The sequence below is a fragment of the Chinchilla lanigera genome, unplaced genomic scaffold, assembly GCF_000276665.1.
Source record: "Chinchilla lanigera isolate Chin_1 unplaced genomic scaffold, ChiLan1.0 scaffold00035, whole genome shotgun sequence".
Taxonomy (NCBI): domain Eukaryota; kingdom Metazoa; phylum Chordata; class Mammalia; order Rodentia; family Chinchillidae; genus Chinchilla; species Chinchilla lanigera.
In genome coordinates this window covers 8,423,491-8,439,244 of record NW_004955436.1, presented here as the reverse complement: position 1 = coordinate 8,439,244, position 15,754 = coordinate 8,423,491, and the positions used below count along the sequence as shown (strand labels likewise).

General features: G+C 38.8%; 1 long non-coding RNA gene across 1 annotated transcript in view; it reads right to left on the bottom strand.

The window, feature by feature from the left end:
• Positions 1-9,109, bottom strand: part of LOC102008453 — a 22,099-nt gene extending 12,990 nt beyond the window's left edge. The window contains exons 1-4 of the long non-coding RNA XR_261770.2: positions 9,046-9,109; positions 7,383-7,430; positions 5,624-5,683; positions 2,031-2,174 (exon numbers count right to left, since the gene is read on the bottom strand). This is a non-coding gene — a long non-coding RNA (uncharacterized LOC102008453). The remainder of the gene's footprint in view (positions 1-2,030; positions 2,175-5,623; positions 5,684-7,382; positions 7,431-9,045) is intronic.
• Between the last annotated feature and the right edge of the window lie 6,645 nt (positions 9,110-15,754).

Genomic DNA, 15,754 nt, shown 5'->3' with positions numbered 1-15,754 from the left:
CATCAGACATCAGCAATACAGTTATTGCAGCTATTCTTAGTACATTTATATCTTGCCTTCCTTCTTTCTTTTTTCTTCTTTCCCTCATCCCAGTCATTCCTTCCTTTGTGCAGTTTCTTTCCCTTTCCTATCATCTATTGTATGTTTTGCGTTTTACTTATTCTTTCAGGTTCCTACACCAAGGAGATAATATGATGTTTACACATGTGGGTCCGATTTATTTCACTTATGATATGGTTTCATAGCTGAATTCTACAAGAAATTTAGAGAAGATTTAACACCAATTCTTCTCAAACTCTATAATGAAATTGAAAGGGAAGGAATTCTCCCCAACTCATTCTTGGAGACAAGTATTATCCTCATACCAAAACCAGAAAAAGACCCAACCAAGAAAGAAAACTACAGGCCAATCTCCCTAATGAGGATAGATGCAAAAATTCTCAATAAAACACTAGCAAACAGAATACAACAAATCATCAAGAAGATTATACACCATGACCCAGTGGGATTCATCCCAGGAATACAGGGATGGTTCAATATACACAAATCAATTAATGTAATACACCAAGTCAATAGAGCCAAAGACAAAAATCACATGATCATCTCCATCAATGCAGAAAAAGCCTTAGATAGAGTCCAACATTCATTCATGATAAAAACCCTACAGAAAATAGAAATAGATGGCTTTTACCTCAAACTGATCAAAGCATCCATGATAAACCAATGGCTAACATCATACTAAACAGTCAAAAATTGAAAGGGAAATATCTTTTTTATCTTACCAATAAATGTATTTTTATTCATCTAAATTATGTAGGCATTGTTTGCTAGTTTCATTGTATTTATGACTTGACTTTAAGTACTATACTGCAAATGGTGAGTAATTCACTCTACTCATGAAGAAATTACCATCCTTGAGGAAAATAATTCTGATAACAATAATTATGATGAGCACACATCTTAGACTGCCAAATTTAACAATTAAAAATACATGATGTTCAGTGAGATTTGAGATTTTATTAAATAAAAAATTTTAGTATACCCAAGTTTTGTGTTTAAATAGCTATATACTTACCTACCTATCTAACTCTTTTTGGGCTAACAATCAGTAAATCAACTGGTTACTAACCAATAAACACTACTGTATGTCATAGACATTCCCCATACCAGATTCTTTTGACTTGAGCATAGTACACATTTTTTTCTCATAGCTGCAAACTGTAAGATTGGCATGGTAAAATTCTACCCTGAATACATTTTTTAAAAATCTGAAACTCTAAGTTGGTTTCTGTATTTTACCTGTAAACCGTACAAGCATCCCCTTTTACCTGAAATGGTCCTGGTTGGAGCATGACTTTTCCATAATTATTAACCCCACATTCCACTCTCCAAAGTCTTCTAGTTTGGACGTTAAATTACATGACGAATCGTCTATAAAATGCAGCTCAAAACCCTCACCAGAACATCAGAGGACAAAGTAAAACAAGATTTTTAAAAAGATTTTAAAACTAGAAAGCAGAAGCCAAAGGAAGAGCCAACCAGAACCAATGATAAAACGATCACTTTGAAAATCAAGGATGGTTTAACTGGAGTTCTGCAGGAAACTAGTGGACCGTCTACTTATGGATGAATGCTGTAACCCATTTTCCAGGCTTAAAATCCTACCATGTACAGCTCAAAAGAAAAATTAGAAGTGTCAAGTCAAAAAGAATTTGGAGCAAAATGGAGCATATTGAATAAGACAAAGCAATAAAGTGATTGCTAACTGTAAACAAGAAGACACAAAATTATGAAAATAGATCCTAATAGTATATTTTCCATTACAAGCAAAATAAATATTATATAATTTTGAAATATTTACATTGTAAATATAATGAAAATCAAAATCTCCTAACCCAGAAATCCTCCTCATCTAGTAATAGAAAATGCTCTTATTATTGAGTAAACATTAACCCAGAATGTGAGACACGCACAGGTAAGCTGCTAACTGATTACAGGGAGAAAGGAACCTTACCCCCTGCTCACTGTACCTGCAGCCAATCAGACAGCGGTATTTTCAGCCCTTCCTTTGAATCCGGTGCTGTTCACAGGACCAGTCAGAAAAGCGCTCTCTTCCCTCCTTCATTTACAGCTGGTGGAAAGCGCAGCCACTCTTCTGAGGGGGCGGTTGAAATCTGACAGGTCAAAAGAGATTTTGACAGGACTGTGGATCCAACGCCTTATTTGCATGAGGGAAAAGACAACCCCCGGAACTTCGGATTCAGGGCCTCTGTGAGCCTGTTCACCAGCCTGCTCCCTCCGGTTAGCATGTGCATCTTTTCCACCTTCAATAAATTCACATGTTGAGTCCCTTTTCATGGGTCTTGTCCAATTCTTTGTTCAGGACACCAGGAATCTGGAAAGGATGCCCCCTGGACCTACCATTGTTAACAAAATGATCTACAAAATAGAAGGAAAGATACCGAAAGGCCAGTAGGACATCTAAGTATAGAAATGATGGAGTTTTCTTGACTTTTCTGTAGATTCTGTTAAGGTCACATAAAATTTAAAAATAAGAGACTTATTTTTATATCTCAGTTGAAAATAAATTTTGCTTCTCTTCTTTGTCTCCAGACACTGACTTCAGAAAACTTGTGTTTCTCCTCTCTCAAGTGTGTACGTCCTTCTCCACACTAAATAGGCCTCTCAAAACCTGAGAATTATCTCCTGGAAATGTGCATATCTCAGGAGATCTGCATTTCCTTGTGAGCTTCTGTGGAAGGGCAGGAATCTAACTCCAGTGATCACTTGGCTCTAAATTGCAAATCCAGCTTCTGTCATAAAAATAAACTTGTTTTTCCTCTACACGAGATCAATTTACTGACACACATGGTTGCCCAGTTTCCAGATAAAGTTAAAATGTTGTTTTCTCCTTTTTAGGGAGAGCCCAGCTCTCTCTTTCCTCATCGGGGTACAGTGAGCCATCCCCAATAACTAGCAGGTACCCAAGGCAAGACAAGAAGAAATCCTTCAGGTGCCTTCAACTGCAGGAACACCTTAATGAGCATTGGCGACACTTTTATGCCCACGTAGAGAAACAAGTTACTCAGAGAAGCCACTTTCTGAATACTCTAGCTCATTGAATTACAGACTTGTCTTGCTTGCTCCCGATGGCCAGGTTTGCCCTAGATACCTACTAACACAGACCCTGGAGACTACGTTCACCCAGGTCTCAAAGCCGTCCCTGATGTCCAGTGATTTCCAGATCTAAAAAAAGTAGGTCCCTAAAACAAAGTCCTGTTTCTTTCTGGATATCTTCAGATTACCCAGTTTACAGCTGTTTGAAAGTACCAATCTAAGTCACACATTTTGATATATAGTCAATCTCAGAAAGGCTCACAGCTGCTTCCTAACTTTTAAAAGTGAAAATGCAGAACAGTTGGCATTTGATTTCCAGCAGACAAAAAGGAGGAGCGCATGGTTTTTTCTTAATATATAGAACATTGCTTCTTTTTGTCACAATGGCTGTGTTTTAAAGGGCTTCAGTTCCTACCTATAACTGACAATGATAACAAGAATTAGGAGCCATCCTCACACTGGACCAACCAATGAATATGATGTCAAGCATGAGGTAAACTAGAAGCAATTCATCACTGAATCAAATGCAACCCATCAAATGACAAATACTTTATTATATAGAGTAGAAAGGCCTTTTGGTTAGGTGTATTGAGGAAAGAACTTCACTTTAAAAATTGTGAGGGTATAGATAGAGACATAAGCTATTCAGACACAAAATGGTAAGTAATATAAAAAGTACACAGTTGTGCTGTGAACAGAGATTGTAATGGTACACCTAAAATCACTATAGCCTTTTTAGTTTACAAAGTTTGACACTCACAACAACTCCTTGAATTTGGTGTTATTGCCACCATTCAGAGGATGAAGAAGCTGGGACTTAGCAACTGTACTTGCAAGAAATTTTACTGCTGTTAAAAATAAGATCTGAAGGGGGAAAAAAAGGAATAAGAACTAATACCAAACACATGATTTTGAGTATTTCAGGGAATAGAATGTCTAGAAGATCAGACTTCAGAGCACTGCCTGACCAAGAAGCATTGGTGAAAGATGCTAGATTTGAGTGGACCAAGGAACACAGGTCACGCCATGTGTGGGAGAAGTTTACTGGCAGAAGCATCACAGTGGGAATTCTTGAGGCCTCCACTGGAATGCCAGCAGGGACTGGACCGGCTTGCCTGCAGGGGAGACTCTGGCCAGGATATAGTGGTAGGGACAAAGTGTTTATGCTTCACTGAGCAAAGCAATGCATAGCTAAAAAAAAAAACTGAGAGAAAGAGTTTTAGGACTAAGTATAGAGTTTTAGAACTTTGTAGGAATTGTATCTTTGAAGGAAACAACCGTAGACTGTACCAAGGTAGATGAGTTGGAAGTATTTGTATTTCTAAGTAGCTTATGCTCAGGAAACTAAGACTGCCGCACTATGATGGAAGAACATCCAATCCACTAGTCCGGGAAAATGCTATAGGTATCATTGAGATATCAAAAACTCTACACAATTATCAAGTTTTGTTGCACAGCAGCAAAGGGATATTGAGTCATATGCCTAGTCATATCCAGAAATGTAAGATCCATTTTTTTTTCGATAAGAAACTTGAATCATTATCATCTCTAACAATTAGTCTCTGGAGTTAAGGGCCTGGAACATTTTCTGAGGAAGAGTCCTGTTTCTTAAAATTCTTGAGCCATCCAGGAAACTGGTAGAGGTGTGACTCAGAGAAGTGAACGGTACGGCAGTGACACTGGTTTTGATTCTATGGGGTGAGGCTTCCAGACTCATGCATTGGTTGGATCTTGGCTTAGTGAACATGCCCTACTTGGCTTTCTTTTCTAGATCAGAGCAGAAATAGTCATCTTCTATCTTTATGAAGTGACATGATAAAGGCCTAAACTACAAGTATGCTTTTTCAAAACACCTTGGCCCATCTTCTAAAATTCTGTCAGTTAAGCAGCAGGAGACTTTGAATATGAAAGAACTGATAAATTGTTCTTGTGAATACTATATCCAGTATCTTTATAACAATATGTAGAAAGAAGAGGAATCAAGAAGGATAAAATTAAACAGTGCTCTGAATATGTTGAAAGAATTAGAGCTAAACACTGAGGCATTATACTACAAAGATGCCCTGTCAGTTACTTCTTTCCTTTCAATCTTTGATTCCATATTTCTTTTTGTTTTAATGGAATGGAGGTATATTTTATTTATTCATTTACTTTTTATTGGTATATATTTGTGGTACATAGTAATAACATTTGACTTGAGGAATTGTTATATATAAAAACTTCTATCTTGATCATTTTCAGTGCCTTCACCCTTTTACTTTCCTCCGTCCCTCTATCCTTCGTCCATTACGCCATCTCCAGAGTGACCTCCCTGCTTCTTACCATGTCTCCCCTATTTCCTTTTCCTTTATAGTTTGGTTTAAGGATATGCAAGATTTATTTGCTGTTGTGTGATTCTTGGATAACTGTCATAGTCCTTGGATAACTGCCTAGTCCTTTTGTGCTGTTATGACAGAATGGCACAGACTGGTAATTCATCAGCAATGAAAATTCATTTCTCACTAACCTGGAGCTGGGCAGTCCAACATCAAGGTACTGGCACCTGGGTTCATCTTCCTCACTGCATCTTTCCATGACAGAAAGTAAAAGGAAAAGGGAGGGCATGAGCCAAAGTGGGGGGAGTGCGTCAAACTCATTCTTTTACCAGCAATTGCTCCTGAGATCCCTAATGCACCCCTGCAGGCACGGCATTTGTCCATTCCTGGGGGCAGAGCCCTCATGGCCTCATCACTTCCTGCAGATCCCACTCTCAACAGTGTCATGTGATTACGCAGACTTTGGGGGATGCATTCACACCACAGCATCATGGACTATGACTATAATTTCTGTGGCATCAGTGCACTCCCATGATTTAATGACAGTCATCACTGCCACAAGTCAGGCTGTATTTATTGAGGCTTTAACTATGCAAACCACAAACCTTCACCTTCAAGTACTGAGATCGGTTATTGAAAGAATATATATAGATATAGATAGGTGCAGAAATGGATATAGATACTTTGAATCTGTTGTGGCTTGGATATGTGGCTTGGATATCCCCAGGGTTCACATCCTGGGGGCTTGGTTCCCAATGCAACAGTGTTCAGAGGTGGGGCTTTCAGGAAGTGATTGGCTCAAGAGGGTTCTAACTTCATCAGTGGTTTAATCCACCTAAGTATTCATAGCTCCAAGAACTTATTAGAAAGCAGTTGCTAATTGGATGAAGCAGGTGTCCGGGGATGTGGCTTTGAGGGGTATATTTTGTCCTTAGCCCTTTCATTTTGGTCTCTTTCCCTTTCTCTTTCTCGCTGCTTCCCAGCCACCACGAAGTGAGCAGCTTTGCTCGGCCATGTGCTCCCCTCAGCATCATCAGGAACAGCAGAGTCAAGTGACCATGGACTGAACTCTCTGACACTGTGATCAAAACTGAATCTCTCCTCCTCTAAGTTGCTTTGCCCAGATTTTGCATCACATCAATGAAAACCTGCCTAGGAAAGAACCACTTCAGAAATTAGCAGGCCAGTAAGCATAACAATACTGTCATATTGCAGATTAAATATGTAGAATCTACAATTTATAATGGTTTGACCTAGGATTTTGTGACTTTATGAGGGTCGAAAAGTGTGCCCCTCAGCTATTTTCTCTTTTACTTTCAATGTAGTATTCAATAAATTATCTGAGACATTCAAAACTTTGTGATAAACAGGTACATTGGATGATTTTGTCCCACTGTAGACTAATGTAAATATCTGAGCACATTTAAGCTAGGCTAGGCTAATGTATGATGTTTAGCAGGTTGAGCATATAAAAATCATTTTTAACTTGTGATATTTTAAACTTGCAATGGATTTGTTGGGATGTGACCCCAGATGACTCTATAGGTATCTAGGGAAAGAGTGTGCTAAACAGAGAGCACAGCAAGTGCCAATGTCCTGAGGTACTAGTGCGCCTCATGTGCTAGAGGAATAGCACAGGTGCCAGTGTGGTGTGAGAAGAGTGAGCAAGAGAGGCTGAAACAGAAAATAGTCTAGAAAGGCAAGAGGACACCAGGTTATGTCGGGCCTTCTAGAGCCTCTAAAGAACTTAGCTTTCACTCCTAGAAAAACAGAAACCCATTGATGGGCTTTAAATGAAGAAATGGCACGATCTTATACATTTCAGGGGGAGTTTTCTGACAGCTGAGTTGAGGATTTAATACCACAATCTAAACATAGAGTTATAATTTGTTTTTGAAAAGTGGAATCTGTAAAAGTACTATATTCAAATTATAAAAATAGATGCCTTACCTTTAGTGTACAAAGATAGGACTCATCCATCTTCCACTGGGCATGTGGCTGAAAAATGGTGGTGAAGTTAGAACTCATTCGCCCATCCTGTGAGATCATGGCAACCTCAGCGCGCACCAAGGGATGGGCTGGCTGGGATTAAGTGCTTCCCTCCCGCACTGGCGAGGGAGAGGAAGGAGTGGGCAGCAGGAGCTTATCGTTGGCAGGTGCAGGTTGATCTGTTTATCTCTCTTTCTGCTTCTACTCAGGAGAGCAAACCAACCACATTTTCATTATCAAATAAGGTTTCTTTGGTTCAATTACTATCTCTAAATAACATAACACTCAGTTGTCAGAGTAAGGGGCAGAATCCCAAAACTGCAACTCAAGGCTGCCACAGTACAGCCTCAGAATGCACACTGCTCCCTGCATTCTGGACCGTGGACTTGGGCCAAACTGAACTGCTCTTTCCTACTTCTTTGTTCCGTCCACCTGAATCACGCCCAGTGTGAAGCAACAAAGCAAAGGTAAAAGCAAGGACTCAGAATGGGATGCCCTACATTACTTTAGTCACATCTCTTCATCTTTCTGTTTCCTTGATGCTACTGCCTATTTCATAGAATTTGTTTTATATCAAGTTGATGACGTGAGAAAGCCCTGTCGATAACAGGAAAATGTACTCATTTATAAATGTTCATTTGACTGAAAGGGAAAAGGTTGAGGAGAATCATGGAGAGAATTGGGAAGAAGTTTAGGAATAAGAAACCCAGAGCAAGGCTGGAGGGTGGAGGTGTTCTACGGATCCCAGGGATTCTCCACTCCAAGTGTACCTGGTCACATAGTGAAGAGAAAGTGAACCGTCTAAATGTTAACATTTGTGGAACTTTAGCAAACATACAAATGGGGGCAATCTTCCCATATGTCACCTACCTTCAAAGCAACAACATGACAAAACATGTGTAAAACTGTAGCTTATATATGCCTGAAAGTCTGTAAACACCAAAGTTGACTGAATTCAATTAATTACATTTCAGTGTTTAATTAATAGAAGATGGTGTGATAAATCATATAATCAGGTTAAACATAATAGTAATACACTCCATAATACTTATTTTTCCCATGTCTTCATTTTTCATGTCTTTCATGATGTGTGTAAGTCTAAAATAGGCACAGATTTTTTTTTTATTTTAAAGAATAAAAGAAGGATAACATAATAATAGGGGGGACTTAGCAAATTACTGACAAAATGGTAGGAAATTATCAATGGTTATCATTTTACGTATTATTATCTACAAAATAGTTTCTCAGGAAAACAAATAGACAAATAATAGTGAGTTAGAGACAAAAGAGGTAGGAGATTAACAAGAGTTGTTGTGCTATTCTTTGGTATCTTCAAAGTGGCTTCTAAAGAAAATAAATAGAGCTATACATGAGTGACCTATTGAAAAATCATTAACTATTCTCAATGGTTGTTGTAGGAAACATATAATAATAAACATACATTATGAAATAGGATAGGAACATTACAAACTTAACACTGTTATGGATAGATTAGTAGGAAAATATCAATGGCTGCTGTAATATGTGGTGGTATCTTCAAAGTGGTTTCTCAGGAAGACAGAGATATGCAAGAAGGTTCTAATAAGTAGTTACAGCCTAAGGGTTGTCAAAAATAGCATATTACCTCCTCACCAGTGACTCCTTTCACTGAGGTATGATGGCTGGAAAGGCACAGATTTTTGAAGGCCTACTGCCAAAAAACAAAAAGAATATAAAATAGGTCGTTAATAATTTTGTATTGGTTATATACTGAAGCAATTTTGGGAGTAAACACTTCGCACAGATATAGTACGTATCTACTTTCACATATTTTAAATAAAACTAGGCAGTGAGCAGTGTAAAGTAATTTTGAAGCCTTGCTTCTCATTTTGTTTCTGAAGTAGGGAACATGGTAGAACATTTCTAGTGATCACCGTCCCTTCAAATGTTCCTTGATCGGACACATGATGAGCCAGTCAGGAGCCGAGGGCTGGAGTTCAAGCACGCAGATCAGTTGCAGATGATGATGGTGGGGCAATGCTCTGCTTGCTCCCTAGCTTGAGAGCCTCACTAGAAGGCCAATTTCTAGACCACACAGGCTGGGAAGTGGGAGAATTCCAAATTCAAATTGGCCCTATGAACAGGAAGCATATGCAGCTCCTGGGAGACACAAGTACTCTAGAACCCAGAAAACCACACCAAGGAAGCTCTCTTCCTCACTGAAAACTGAAACAGTGGAGTTTCTTTCTCACTAAAAGTCCCCCAAAGTAATGGTCAACAGTATTCAAACTACTTCCCATAAATATTGTTTTACAACCTATATAAGTCAGGAGTAAAATCAGGGACATCAGAGTTCCCAGAAAACCCTGAAAATGAAAACAAGTTGAAAGTGCCTCATAAAATGTCAGAATCTATATCATCAAGCACAACACTAATATGAATGATCATCTGGTTAATTCAAGTAAAGTAGCAAAGTCCGAGAAATCTAGTTTTAAAAAATCTAAATCTTTCTCTCCTTTACATGGGCTAGTATATGGAAACAATTTAAAACACAGAGATTTAAAACACAGGATGTGTGGGCATAGGTGGGAGTTCAGTTTGGACAAGGGAGATGAGCATTTTCACTGGAAGTGGGGGGTTTGCGGGGAGAGATTGAGACAGTAGAGCCACTCAGCTCAGGTGGGGAACAGAGAGGGAGAGAAGGGAAGAAATAGGGGCTTGGGAGACAGAGATAGGAATTTGTTCTGTCTCAGTCTCTGTCTCTGTCTCTGTCTCTCTCTCTGTTTCTCTCTCTCTCTATCTCATTCTCTCAGTGACAAACGTATTTCCTCAGAGTTTAAATACCAAGATTTCCTCAAGAGACAATGCTGTTTCATCCACAGGGATAAACAGGTGGGGGCCCCCTGTCCACCTTGGTAATTGAAAGCAAAGCCCCCTGTAGAGCCACAGTCTCCCACAGCAGATGCCTGGAGCATGGGGGCATAGACTGTCCCAGGCCATGAGGCCAGGCAGCCGAAGATGGAACCGATCACAGCAAGAGAAACAAAACCAAACAACAAACAAGAAAAGCACTCCTTTTCAAGAGACTGCTGTTGGCCCAAGTAAGGGTAACAAAGTGATTAATGTAACTAGCCAGCTAAATGGCAGGATACAGGATTTTGCCTGAGCTCTGAAATCGGACGTGCAGTTCTAAGCAGAAAGAGGAAGGACCGAGAGAAAAAGATCAGACTGGGAATCTTAAGAATCTCATCTCAATTAGGGTGAAATGGCACAAAAAGATTAGTGTTGGTGGCAAGGCCCAAACTGATGTTAATGTAGAAAGAGGCAGAGTAATTCTCCTTGCTGAAATATGCTATATCTTTAAATTTGTGTTACACAGTCAAAGTTGACCTGTTCATTACCTTTTTTTTCCTGCCCCCATAGGGCAAATATGCAGAAATAGGTTGGCATTTAGCTCCTTTTAAAATTATTTATTCTACAGATATTCGATCTTCTTCTCCTAGATACATCACAATAAAACATTAAAATGGAAAAGTTCAACCTCTGGGCTCAGGAGTACCTGGTACTGAGCCATGCACTGCCGCATCTGGCCCCTCATCTCACTTCGAACTTGGAGAGAAATGGAAGCCGTCCGATGAGAACATGATCCTTTTTCTCCCCACGTGCTTGCTGAGCCTCCTTGACTTCCTCCTTTCCTCCAGGACCCTACACCACCCTTAGGGCCTTTCCCTCCATCAAACATCCTCTCCCTTGCTTCTGTCTCCCAAACCTTTCCCTCTTTGATTTCTTTCCCATGAGTCTTTAAATAGACTCTCTTTAAAACAGACAGCTGTGGCCAGCTTCCTGTCCCAAGCCCTGGCCTTGTTCTTTTCCTCTTTCCATGTTGCCTCCCACCAGTCCGTAACCCACTGCAGCCTAACACAGGGCATTTCCTGCCCCCACATCATCGAGGAGAATCTTGCGGCAAGAACTGTGAACATCATAAACTCACACGTGTGCTCCCGGAAGTCCCTCCCATTGCCCTCCATACCACACGGCTCCCCTGTCTCCATCCCTTTCGGTGTTCCCACTCAGAACACTTCCTGCCTTCCTCTGTCCTTCCCTTCAAGGTGGGTGGTACACAGTCTTTAAATTCTCTTTTTTTTTTTTTACTTTTTATATTTTTCCCAAGAAATTCCACTTGCACTATTGCTTTAACACCTTTACTCCAGCATTGGATTTTTGATTGCTCTGTAGAAATCCACTAGACACCTTACCCTAAAAATATTTCTCTCATGCTGTGCAACAACAAATCCTATGACTCAGCAAGCATCCAGCTGAGGGTGAGGGGAGGAGAAAATGCCCTAGAGACAGTTTCATCTTCCCATGAGAAGAGATGGGAAAATAATTTTCACTGGTGACACAAGAAAGCAATCTTGTTCCTGGTCACTAACCTGCTCTAACAAGGGGATGTCAAAGAGGCTGGATCGCCCTTGGTAAATCCCATACTGAGGACATCCAGTGTCACCTTCTTCCAGACAAGAGCATTCCCTAGAGTGAACACACCTTGGATAACTATGTGAGAGATAATGGGTTTCTTCATTAGATGTAGATGATAGATAGATGATAGATAAGTAGATAGATAGACAGATACTTCAAAAAAGCACATTGAACAGGATAAAATGTACAATTTTATGCCACCTACAGCAATTTTTAAAACCTCCACTGGAGCAAGAGATGCTCTCAATAGGCATAACACCTTCCTGTTCCTCATTCAACATTTAGCTAATACTGAGAATCTTCAAAAATATTTACAAGCATGTAGGAAGATACATATTAAATCAGTAACTACAGAGACCATTATTTAATTATGTTTCAGTCAATGTTATAAAGGATAAATACAGCATGTTAAGAATATATAGTAGGAGACCTTGCCTATTCTGGGGCATCAGGAAATGCTCCTCTGAGAAAATGTCATTTAAGAGAAATGAAGAGGAGGAGAATTAATCAAACTAATGGGGCAAGAATATTTCAGGGCGCTAGGTGTGGCGGTGCACACCTTTAATCCCAGCACTCAGAAAGCTGAGGCAAGAGAGTTGCCATGAATTTGAGGCCATCATGGGCTACACGGTGAGCTCAAACCAGCCTGAACTACACAGAGAGACTTTTATCTCAAAAAAATAATAATAATAACTCTCCAGGGAAAAGACCATAAAACCCAAGTTCTAACTTAACATGAAGCTCAATAAGTTTTGAGACTGCAAGGAGGTTATTGTGGCTGAGGTACACAGGGTAGCTCACAGGATGCTAAGACAAGGCTTTGGAGGATGCTGCTGAGAATACTAGTGTAATTATGGTTTTATTCCATTAGCACCAGAGTCTATTACTGTGTTTGCAAACTTACCAGAGTAACTTATCTAACATGTTTCTTGATCAGTGAATATACAATAGTTCATTTTGAAAAGGAGTTATTGGATCATATGATGAAAAGATCAGATTAAGAAAAAACAACATTTGGTACTGCAAATTACTTTAAAAATTACTGTTGAAAGCAAGTATTTACTGCTGACATTTGTGGCAGAATTTGTGACATTTGTGTCACCCAAATTGATAGGTGTATGATTAACAAGCAGCAGATGTTGGACAGACAAATATAGACTTTACAGTTGTTCCTGTCTTTCAGTAAATCTTACCCATGCAATTTGCACCTTAGTTGCTATTAACATGCTTTAAAAGAAAATATTCTGATCCAGCATAGTCATCTCTGATTTGCAAGTTCTAGTAAAAATCTCTCAGCATTGACTTTTTAAACCTATGAAGTATGATTATATTAAATGCACACACACAAGATACAAATTTGTTAAAAAATATGTGCAAAGGATTCTAATATTTTTTAACAGTACATCAAGTGACAGGGAACAAATCAAAATTGCAGAACAAGTCTGAGCTATGTTTTAAAGGTAAAAAAGCAAAATTTTAAACAGCTCCATGAAGCTGACAGAAACAGACATCTGATTCCAGAGCTGGACAAGAGCGGCACAAAGTGAGTCTGAACCATCTATTGACAAGAAATTAAAGAAGTTCTCATAAAATTAAGAAAAAAAATGAGCATGTGAATGAATGATACAAGAGCCCCATCTCAAGCATCCACTACTTCAGCAATCTGAGAAAAGGTCGTCATCTAGATAAATAAGGTGCAATAGTTTGGCTGGTGAAGATCCGCTCAAGGTTCGTGTGTTAAAGGCTTCACCCCAGAATGGCACTATTAGAAGGTCATTGCCAGCATTCCCCCAAAAGGATTACAGAACTCTGCTCTCATCTTCTTCCTCATGCTTTGTTTGTGGATTCACAATGTAAAACATTTGATTGTTCATATACTCCTTCCTATTGCCACCCAGCACCTTAACAAAAGGCCAAAGCAAAGGCTTTGGAACCCCCAAAACTGTAAGCTGGAAAAAACCTTTTATCTCTTATCTCTCGTTATAAGTAAAAAACCTTTTATCTCTTATCTCTTATTATAAAAACCTTTTATCTCTCATTATAAGTAAGTGTCTCAGGTATTTCTGTTGTGGTAAGTTCAATGAGACAGGCACTCACAAGAGACCCAAAATGCAGGAACAAACAAAGCTTCATTCAAAAGCCAGCAATGGACAGTCTTTGACAAGCAGCCAGAGAAAATGTCCATTCCATCTACCTCCAGTTTAAATGTCTTTTGGGGTTTTGTTAGTAATCATACAACCACATTAGCTCATTCTCAGGAATTTTACAAGAATGCCACAGAACTGTCACAAGGTTTACATTTCCCAGAAGTGGCCAGTCCAGTCAGGCAGACCTACAGTGGACACTGTGATTTAACATTTAGTCTACTTCCCAATTTGTTCTGTTTGTTCAATTCCTATTTTATAGCTCTGTTTTCTTTGGTGGGTTTTATGACTAACTACAGGGGAGAGGGGGCCGAGGAGTGAGTTCATCTACAGTTTAAGTGAACCCAAATAACTTCTCTTAAAGATGGAATTACAGAAAAGAAAAATGGAGCCTCTCTTCCCTGATCATTTCATTTTACCAACTCAGAGCTTATACAAAGACAGGACCACCAATGAATGGAGATCAACAAGTTCACAGTGGAGATAAATAGGAAAGGGTACCGGCTCAGAGAAAATGATGACTGATAAAGGCTAACAAGCGCTGAAGTTGTAAAATCATCATTTTGCCTCCAATATCAACACAGTACAGACATTGACTGGACAAGGATAATCAATGGGTGCTGTACATGAAAGCAGGGTGGGGTGAATTTGATAAACAGTAGGATATTTTCATAGATTTAAAGTGTTTCTACCCACTTTTTGTTTATTAGTTGCCAGGGAGAAATTAGTGAATATGTACTAAAGAACTCAGACAAGACATTGACCAGTAACCAAAATTAACATCACCAAATCCACTGTGTGACTCCAGACATGATTCCCTGAAAGGTACATACTGTAATTTTCATAGAAGTCTAGGTAGGGTGGCATTTCCTGAATCTTAAAATTCAGTAATGTTTTGTGGACTTATTTGCATCTATCCTTCAAAATAGCAATGCAATTGATGCAGGTACTGTTTCCAAGGATAGAAAATGGAGGCACAAAAACTTCTTGCAATATATGCTTATATATTGATCCTGTGCTAGGAAGAAAAATGGTACATGGGACATCATAGGAGAATTGTCAACGTTGTGAACTACAGACTTAATAAACTATTATATCCATCGTTAACTTCCTGAAATTGATCACTATGTTGTGGTTATGTTCAGTGAATATTCTTATTTGTAAACACATATGAAAATACAGTGTATATGCATAAAGGTTTCAGAATAAGCCATACTATATGTTTAAAGGGTAGAGAGAGCAAGCAGAAATATGGAAAAATATCAAAAAGGATGAATCTCTGTGAAAATAAATACATGGGAGTTCTGTGAATTTTTCTTGCAAACTTTCTATAGACTTGAAACTATTTTAAAATAAAAATTTAGAAAAGAGAATGTATAAGAAATGTATTATTTTATTGCAACGGTTCATAGTAGTTTGTCATAGATTATGAAGCTATATCTATAAACATATAGACGGTTGCATCACATTATAGAGAACCAAATTACTTTACTGATATGACTAAGGAGACTTTTAAAAAATAATAGTTTATTTACTTTTATTCATGTCTCAGTTTTTCTTTTAAAATCAGTGTCTTTAAGTCTTTCTCAGATCACATCTGTCTGCATCTATTCTGTCAATCATTTTAATAACTAATGTTATAAGTTATGTGCTGTGATCATCTCCACTAATTTACAAAATGAAGAACACTGGAAAATTGATCATGCTTCTAATTAAGGGCCCTGGTTTAAT